Source organism: Octodon degus, unplaced genomic scaffold (assembly GCF_000260255.1).
Source record: "Octodon degus isolate 3935 unplaced genomic scaffold, OctDeg1.0 scaffold00042, whole genome shotgun sequence".
NCBI classification, from domain to species: domain Eukaryota; kingdom Metazoa; phylum Chordata; class Mammalia; order Rodentia; family Octodontidae; genus Octodon; species Octodon degus.
Genome location: NW_004524618.1, coordinates 11,436,655 through 11,446,291, shown reverse-complemented (window position 1 = coordinate 11,446,291; position 9,637 = coordinate 11,436,655).

The window sequence follows — 9,637 nt, the reverse complement described above, 5'->3', positions numbered from 1 at the left end:
CACCTGGTCTTTGAGAATTTTCTGAGACAGCTCTCTTTGGTTCCACAACTCTTCCGTCCACTTTGTGTGGCCTTGCATTCATGGCTGCATCCACCCCCTCCACAGGGGCATAAGTGACAAACCCAAAGCCCCTGGAACGCTGGGTGTTCGGGTCTCTCATTACGACGCAGTCTGTGAGTGTTCCCCATTGCTCAGAATGGCTCCTCAGACTCTCATCAGTTGTTCCAAAGCTCAGCCCTCCAATGAAGAGCCTCCGTAGCTGTTCAGGCTTCTTGGGAGACTCTGAGTTAGACATGACAACAGTCAGAAGAGAAGCTGACCATGCTTTCTCCACAGTGTCCACCAGCAGAAAAAGATATACTAGTAATTTCTATTGGTTCATTGAAAGGCATAGTTAGTGTTTATATTGTTTGATTAGATTTGCATGCCTGTATCTGGTGATCTGAACAACTACTTTGAAGATAACAATATGTAATATAATAGCCATTGTTAATTTCCTATCATTTTGTTTTGAAATTCTCCATAATTTTTATTGTTTTTCTCTTAAAAACAAATAAACAAAAAAATAAAAATAAAAATAAGCAAAGAAAAGAATGATCTTTGGTTCTCCAAACTTGCCCCCTTACATGTAGTCCAGTGTTCTTACTTTTCCCTTTGGTGCCTGTGCTTTTTGGATCCTACCCAAGTAACATCGTTGAAAATCTGATGCTGCCAACATTTTGGCCCTAGCTTTCCAAGGTCAAATAAGACTCAGAACATATGAGAACTTGTACTATAACGTCATGTAACTCTGTAGTGTCCCACATTTTCTGATCAAGGAAATTATGGGGCCAAAGAGGAAAGTGATTGATGATGTAGAGTGTGCCAAAGGAGAGTCACATGGAGAGAAAACATTCTCTCAGGCTTTCACAGAGAGCACATTGGCCAAGCAATGGCCATGACTCATCCACATGGCTGACACTGACAAAGGATCTATAATCTGAGGTACAGGATCTCAGGATAAATCCTGAGGGGATTTCACTGACCTTATAAGACCCAAAAGCTACAACTCTTGTTGCATAGGTCCTGCTTTACCTTGGTCTTAACCATCCAGCAGAAAAGTAGAAAAACAAAGTATAAGAAGTAAAGCCATGGTGTTATGTTGAGCTGTAGGGGACTCAGGTCAACAATTTCCGACATTGCCAGTCAAGCAGAAGACCCAATACTATTATGGACTGCTGAACTCTTTTAGAATATTTTGCTGAGTTTACACACCTATAATATTTAAATGATGGAACTTAACAAAAAAAAAGGGGATACAGATGAATGACCATTTTGTATCTGTGTATTCAAAGTGGTTAGGATGGATAGTTACATTCTCTTTTTTTTTTTTTTCAGAATATACATGGCCATAGTTTATTTATGTAAGATTATTTTAACAACTGATGTAAGTACATTCTCTTAATGAATAGAGGGATTTGTTTTCATAGTGTTTGTAAATAGGATATCAAGTCTACATCTTGTACAACAATTAACAACTAGGAAGAATGTATGCAATGTGTTAATTATTGAAACTGTCCTACCCATCATAATTATCCCTAAGCCCTTGCCCTTGTAATAGAATTCAGCTTGTTTGGCAAATAAATAGCATTCCATACTTAGGGAAATATTAACTTAAAAAAAGAAAAGAAAAGAAACTGTCCTACCAATTTGGTTTGAAACTGTCTCATTGCTATTTTTTTCTCAATAAAATTATGGAAAAAATAAAATAAAATAAAGCACCTACAATATTTAACTGAGGGCCGGGGAGATGGCTCACCGGAATAAGCCCTTCCTTGGCAAGCACAATGACCTGAGTTCTACCCCTGGTTCCACCAAAAAAAAAAAAAAAAATATTTAAATGACATGAGAATGCCCTTCTCTGACAAAACGAACTCAAAAAATTGGGATAGAAATGAATGACTCTTTTGTATCTGTATACTCAAAAAAGTGAGGATAGATATACATCTCCATTCTCTTAATTCAATGAATAGAGAGGTTTGTTCTAATAGTGTTTGAGACAGGATATCATGTCTGCATCTTGTATAATGAATAACCACTAAGACAACAATATGCAATGTATTAATTATTGAAAATGTGCCAATAATCGGTTGTGAAACTGTCTCATTAATATTTCTCAATAAAATTATTTTAAAAATTTTAAAAAGAAAATCTGATGCTACCAAATCTTGTCCTACTGTCTCTTCTTAGAATTTTATACTTTTAGCTTTTATATTTAAGTCTTTGTCTACTATTAGTAATTTTCAAACACAGTATATAGTAAAGGCCTAACTTCACTCTTATTCATGTGGATATCTAGTTTTCTCAGCATCAAATTATTTTAAAAAGTTGCCCTTATCAGTTGAATGAGAGTGGCACTCATGTCAGAAATTCATTTGGCCATAGACATGCTTTTATATCTAGGCATTCTACCCTATACTATCCTATCCTACCCTACCCTACCCTACCCTATCTCATTATGCTATGTGTTAGTAACTCTCCCATCTCTGGGACAAAATACCCAACAAGTTAGAGGCAAGGTTTCTTGACACACAGTTTGGGGCCACAGCCTTGTTTTCAAGGATGGCTTCAAAGCAATAATAGCAAGGCAAAGGAAAGATGCTCAACTGCTGCCAGCAATAGACAAATAGGCAGGCAGGGAAGGAGGGAGGGAGGGAGGGAGGGAGGGAGGGAGGAGTCAGTCAGGCAGGCAGACAGAAGAGGCTAGGGACAAAAATGCACCTTCCACGTCACTCTCCCCAGTGACTTAACTTCAAGAAGGCCCTACCTTCTGAGGCACACTTGGCTGCAGATTTTCTCAAAGGATGGCAGCCCCTGACCCAACCATCTCCCAAATATCCCCTCTGAGGGATATTTTAGGTCTAAATGCATAACATGTCACATACGTTTGTCCAGAGTATCATTTTTAATAGCCCCAAAATTGAAATTACCCAAACATCCATTGGTAACAGAATGTACACATACATAGGAAATATCATTGTGGAATATTATAGAGAGAAAGGGTAAAAGACTTACAACTAATATAAGCACATGAACAAAAGATGCCACACCAAAAAGATGTTATTTATATGCAATATGAAAGCAGGCAAATTCAATTTGTGCTTAAGAAGTCAGGATAGAGGAGGAAAGCAGGAATGTCATCTGATGGGACAAGAGGGGTTTCTGAGATGCCAAGGTTCCCCTTTTTGGTCTAAGTCTTAGCTTCCTAAGTATAGATTTTCAACTATGCATTGACAGTTTGTAAATTTTTCTGAATGTACATTGTGTGGCAATAAAAGGATTATTTGAAAAAAAAAGAATTACATAGCTATAAAGCATTGGAAACTTTTCTTCATGGCAAGAGCTACGTAATCACTATTCACTGCACACTGTCACTGTCAGCTCACCTGTTGGAGACTCAGCGATGCCCAGACTGTGCCAGTCACATACCCGCTGTGGTTGCTGTTAGAGAAGGCTTCTGAAGTTCTCAGCAGCAACAACTACTATTCATGTTGGAGTTCATAAAGCTGATATAAACCAAGTACATTATCCGTGGTCAGTGCCTAATAATAAAATAATAAGGTTATACCTGTTGCTAATACATCTATGACTGGGAGACAGCACGACAAGGGCAGACAATTAGATCAGGATACGCAATAAGATAATCCTGGAAGGCTCTGGAAGCACAAACGTTGGCCTCATCTCTGACAGTCACCAGGAGCTACAGGAGCTGCTCCAAAGCACCTTTGGCTGTAGGCACTTCGGGGGGGGGGGGGTACTTTCTGTTGCTTTGTACTTGCGACCCCTCCACATGAGCTCTTTCCCTTTCCTGCCCTCGTGCTTCTGAAGTGCTTCTATCAGCACATGTACTCCCTCACCATGTGCCAAAGGCCTTCCGACCTCTCTCCGCAGCAGCTTAAGGACAGCTGCCGAGTGCCACTGCAAGGTGCTGGCTTTGCCTACCTTCACTCAGAGGTGAGAAAATCCGGGCTTACCATGTGCGATTGTCTTGCTCAAGTGGCACCATTAAGTGATGAAACTGGAATTGAAAATTAGACTTCAGGAATCCACAAACAGACCTCTTAAGCACTGTCCTATGGTATCTGAGAGCAAATCCTTCACCCAGAAGGATATCCCCAGATATATGGGAGTTGGCTCACCATGAAGTTACAGAGTCCAAGAAATCTCACAATCTACTAGCAGTAGGCTAGAAAAGGAGAAAAACCTGAGGTATGGTTACACCTGAGTATCCTTCAGTACTCAAGGAATGAGAAGTGCAGGTGTTGGTAGTATAAGCCCCAGAGTCCCAAGGGGCAAAGCACACAGATGGCCCAGCTCAAGGAGAGGGGGGAAGAAAGTTCGCTGTTCTTCCTCCTTTTGGTGCTGTCCCTGTCCTCAACACATTGGATGCACCATGCTCGCGTTGGTGAGAGCAGCCCTTCCCCTGATCCGACACTTTAAATGCTGATTTCTTCCAGAAGCATCTTCACAGATGCATCCTGACATAGTATTTTCTCAGCTTTCCGGGTATCTCTTAGCCTCTCAAGTTGACACACAGAATTTACCATCACACTGAAAATACTGGTGTGTCTCTAGCCACAAAGAACTTGGGGCCCTGTTGGAAAAAAGGTGTGGTCTAAAGAGCAAAAAACTAATAATAATCAAGACTCGTCAGAGCCTGTACTTAGCAGGTATGTGGCTTCCCTGCAACTCAATGAGCGCCGAGCACCTGTCCATCTTACTCTGCTCAGCGAAAGCCACATCCTGTTTTTCTTGGAGTCCTCAGTACAGAGGACCAGGGCTCAGAGTAAACACTGCCGAACAGGTGTCCCATAAACTCAGGATGACAGGAGGAGGGAGGAGGGGGGGACAAAAAGGCTCCCTTGACAACAGACTGCAAAACAACCTAGAATCCATCACGAGTGTCTGAACTCATAGGATTAGAGAATTGGGTCACCCCACCATGATAGGGCTTTTCAAAGGTGGCTGAATCTAGAATCTGTGATTGATTCACAGTTTAAAGCTAAGATTAGGTCTTGGAAACAATGCAAATGCCCATCACCTGAGGCGTGGATGAAAAAGCTGGGGTATTTTTATACAATGGAGTATTACTCAGCTATAAAGAAAGGTAAACTTGAGGCTTTCACAGGTAAACGGATACAACTGAAGGCGACACTCATAAGTAAAACAAACCAGACTCACATGTGTAAACATCATATTGTTTCTCTAGTTTAAGAACTTGAGACAATAAAATCTGAAAGGCATAACAGACTGGTGAGATGGAAAGAAACTGAACATAAGGAGTAAACAATTGAGATGAGGGAATGGAGAAAAGAGGAAAAAAGGGGGAAACCATCTTCATAGAGAGACACGATAGCTAAGATGATTGTACTACTAATTTCAATCAATTTTTTTTACAAACTAGTAGTTTAATATAAATACAACCAGCATAGAAAAGCTGAAAACCATATACAAGCCAAAATCAGAATGACAACTGGAGGGATGGAAGAGCCTAAACTGGCCCTTTGGCTCGGCCAGTCCCCCAAATAAAAACAAAGATTCATGCTACGTTCAGAAGTTAATGTTTAAAATTTTTACTTTGAAAAAAAATTTAAAAATAAAATATTTACTTTGACCAGTTCTATATGCTAATATCTATAATCTGAGCAGCTGCAATGAAGACAGTAATGTGCGATATAACAACCACTTTTTTATGTAAGATTACTGTATTTCCTTATAAAAGGAACGTTTCAACAATTTTTACAGGTGTCAACCAACCTTTTTTTCAAACTGGGCACACATCAAATCGAGATTCATGTTGAATACCTTCCATCTTGTTTTTTTTAATGTGTATCATTTTTAACATCTTATCTATTACTTTTATACTCTCTTTAAAATAAATTTAAGATATAAAAAGACAAGAAAGAAAACTAAAGTTTTTTGAAAGGAAGAGCTAATGTTTAATTGTGTGATCAATATTGAATACCTATATCTGGTAATCCGAGCAACAAATTTGATGCTAATATGTAATATAACAATCTGTTAATTTTCTATTCTTGTTTTGAAATTCTATACCATTTCTATTGTTTCATTTTGATTTGTTATCTTTGCTCTTGTTATTCATTTTTTTGTTTTTTCTTCTTTAAAATGAAAAAAAAAAGCTAAGATTAGTGAGTGCTACACCTGCCCTGGGCCAGGTAGCCTGCATGCAATATAAGGGACAGGCAGAAGTTTGTCCCATCCCTTTCTGCTGCTTTTGTTGTTTTCTGCCACCATAAGCTGCTGCCCTCTGCCTGTGTCACCCTGCCCTGGAGCTAGCCAGTAGGAACTGAAACCTCTACAAACCAAGTTGAAGAAACCCTTCTGCCTTTACCTTGTGGTGTCGGGTATTTTGTCTCAGCAACAAGAAACATAACTAAGACATCGACCGAAATACAGAACTTTGGGCAGAGTTTAGCAGGGATGTGGCGCTATTCAGATTCTGTCTTTATACTTTGGATATTTTATTCATCATGGATTGTCATTAATTTTGACTTTTTAAAATATTGTGCAAAGGTTGTGTTCATCTCAATGCCGGAGTCATTGGTATGCCCTTAGAGCCTCCTCCTGTAGCAAGTCCTGCTCAGAACACAAGCTTGTGTGGTCAAACAGGCTCTTAGCCCACGAGCCAAGTCCATGCCCAGGACACACAGTTCTGACACCCGGAGCAGCGGAGATGCGTTTGTTGGCAACTCCTCGCCAGACTTGAACAACGTTTTGGAGCTTAATTAAATCCCAAGAACACCTGTTTCATCAGCTCATAAAATTCCAACTGAATTTTAAGGAGCAAATTTTCTGTTTGGCATGCAGAATCTTCATTTTCTAGGCTGTAATCACAGCAACATTTGCCCTTGAATATCCATCCCTCGCTCCTGCCGCATACCCCTCTGATAAGCCCTGCCTTTCAGGGTACAGAGAGGTCCGCACCCTGGCTTCCAGACGCCCCCTTCAGCTCTCTGCCTGCCAAAGCTGTGGGGTTCATGCTGCTCCCGCGACTCACTTCTAGCACGGATGCTGATGTGAGCACACCATGGGAAAAACTGCCCTTTCTGCATGGCCTAGCACCTTGCAACCCGAACAGCAGCCCCCTTGCCAGCACCTCCAGCCCCTGCGCCCCGTCCAGGGCTGGGCCCCAGCTCCCTGCTCCATGAGTCAGTACCTAAGCCTCACTCACAGGAATGATCATGCCTGAGGGCCCACAGCTGGGTGGGGGACAGCAGTGAGCCATTACCTGTCACCTGGGGTTATAGTAATACGTAAACATCATAGGCGAGCAAGGTGGAGGTAACTGAAGACCGCCAGCTGGGTGAAGGTTGGGGAAGGAGGGGTTCAGTTCAACAGTCTCCACCTGAATGAAGCTCCAACCCAGACGTGAGGAGTGGCACGTGGTGGAACAGGAATGACTCTGGTCTGCCTCCAGTCCCACTCCACACTCCACACTGGCTGGCCCGCTCTGCCCTCGTTTTCCTCCTTTAGAAAATGAAGATAATAGTTTCCAACTCACGCATCTGATGTTTGACTTAGAATTCATGGAAACATTTACCCTGCAGCCAGATGTAATAAGGGTTCGGCAACCAGGCCGCTGTTGTGAAGTACATTCCAAGTGGCCCTAAGGCGTGCCACCCCCATAACCTTCCCTCTGTCACCCCACCCACCTTCTGTGCATCTCTCTTGTGGCTGTGGCTTGTCCCTTGGTGTGCCCTCTCCCAGGCCCACTTCGAGGCCACCCTCGACGGGCCTCCTCTCCACCTCAGGACTCAGCAGCCTCCCTCTTTCTGGCCCTCAGCCCTTGCCGGCAGGACACACATGAAGGCCATCTTGCTCTGGCAGCCCTGCTGTGAAAGGAAGCACACTAAGCACCCTCCCACAGCCTGAGCTCAAAATCCACACAGCTCGGGCCATTGCGTGATTCTCTATCCCTCCCATCCCCAAGTCTCTACCATGTGCTAGAGAGATGTGTGGGGTGTGAGCAAAGCAGGTACAGAATCTGTCATGGTGGAGTTGCGAGTCCAGAGAAAATGCACAGGATATTAGAGAAATAACTACAATTGCAAGCTGTGATGGTTCAAGAGTAGTGTTGTCTGGACACCTGAAGGCAGGCTCCACCTCGTCCATCCCAGGTGAAAGCATAGAATCCACCCCTCTGTCTAATAAGCACTTTGCTGGGACCCTCAGAGGATAGCCCTTTCAGGGCACAAACTCCTCCACATCAAGGGATGGGGGAAAAAAAATGGGCCTTCCTCATTTTTCTCTTCTTTGGCAAAGGAGTGGCTTCCTGCGTGGCCCAGAAGATTCTGGGCCTCGCTCCGAGGCACGGTGGGGTTGGCACTCGCCTCAGGCCTGCCTCTCAGCCCCAGAGAAGGAGAACTCATTTGGAATTCCAGCTAGGACTCCAACAGACAGCAAGCAGCCTTCAGATTCCTTCTGACTAATTTTTTTCCAAACACAAACAGTGCTGAGGTTTTTGAAAAGTACAAGAGAGAGAAAGAGAGAGATACACAAAACTAAGAGAGTCATGAACAATCAGATACTGTGAGTTGAAAATTATTTCTAGACTCCTACCTTGAGTCCCACCTGGCAAGCACCTCATGAAATCTGAGTGGGGAGCAATCCTGGCATTTGTGGGAGGGGGTAGGGCTTTGCTTGTCCACTGCAGAGACCTCCTGGACGAGCTGGGTAAGCCAGGCAGCTCCCCCTCCCCCCTCAGGCTGGCAGGCAGCCCGCTCCCTCTTACCTCCACTCTTCCCTCTAGCTCGCCCTCCACTTGCCCATTCTAGCCGCTTTCCTCTGGACTGTAGCCTCTTTGTGCGCAGAACCCGTGGCTGGCCCTGCTCTTCTAGGCCAGGTCTGCTAATTTGAGTGAGAAATCATTTCCCAAATAGCCTGTGAGCCCTGCAGTGAGTCCAGGGATCAGGTCCCAGCACAAGAAGCCCAGGAAGCCCCTCCCAGGAAGCCCAGGGTCCAACCAGGCCTCCAGCCACAAACCAGCTGCTGAGGCTCAGTCCTGATCAGAGCTGCCGCCCCGGAACTCCACGCTGTTTCCTCCTCTACTCTGCCTGCTGCTTCCCTGACTTAGCCAAATCTTCTGGGCTTCATCTCATCTGTTCCTGCTCAAGAAGTGCTATGCTGTGTGCCAGGCAAGCCAGCTCCAGTTCCCAGCTGCAGGGCGCCCCTGCTCTCTGCAACCCCATGAGCATGCATTCCAGTCCCTAGCAACCCTCGTACATGCCCAACTTCACCTTGTCCATCTGCAAACATGGGGCCCCGCAAAACTAGAAAATAGCAAACAGATTATTTGACACATTGAAGACATCCTTGGTGACATTATATATGTGCTTACCAGGATGTCCAGATTGGATGGTCCTCCTGCAGTGATAAGAACAGCAGGCCCACATGATTTCCCTGAGGATTAAAGGGGCTAATATATGCTAAGTGCCTCTAATCCTGCTGGACCCAAACTGGTTCTTCTCCTGCTATTACATGGTATGATGTCATGGTTTCCCATTTCATGCCACCTTTCCTCTATGCTGGATTGTCTTGATTATAGCATTCTCTTTCTGTCTTTCTGTGCAAAGATCCA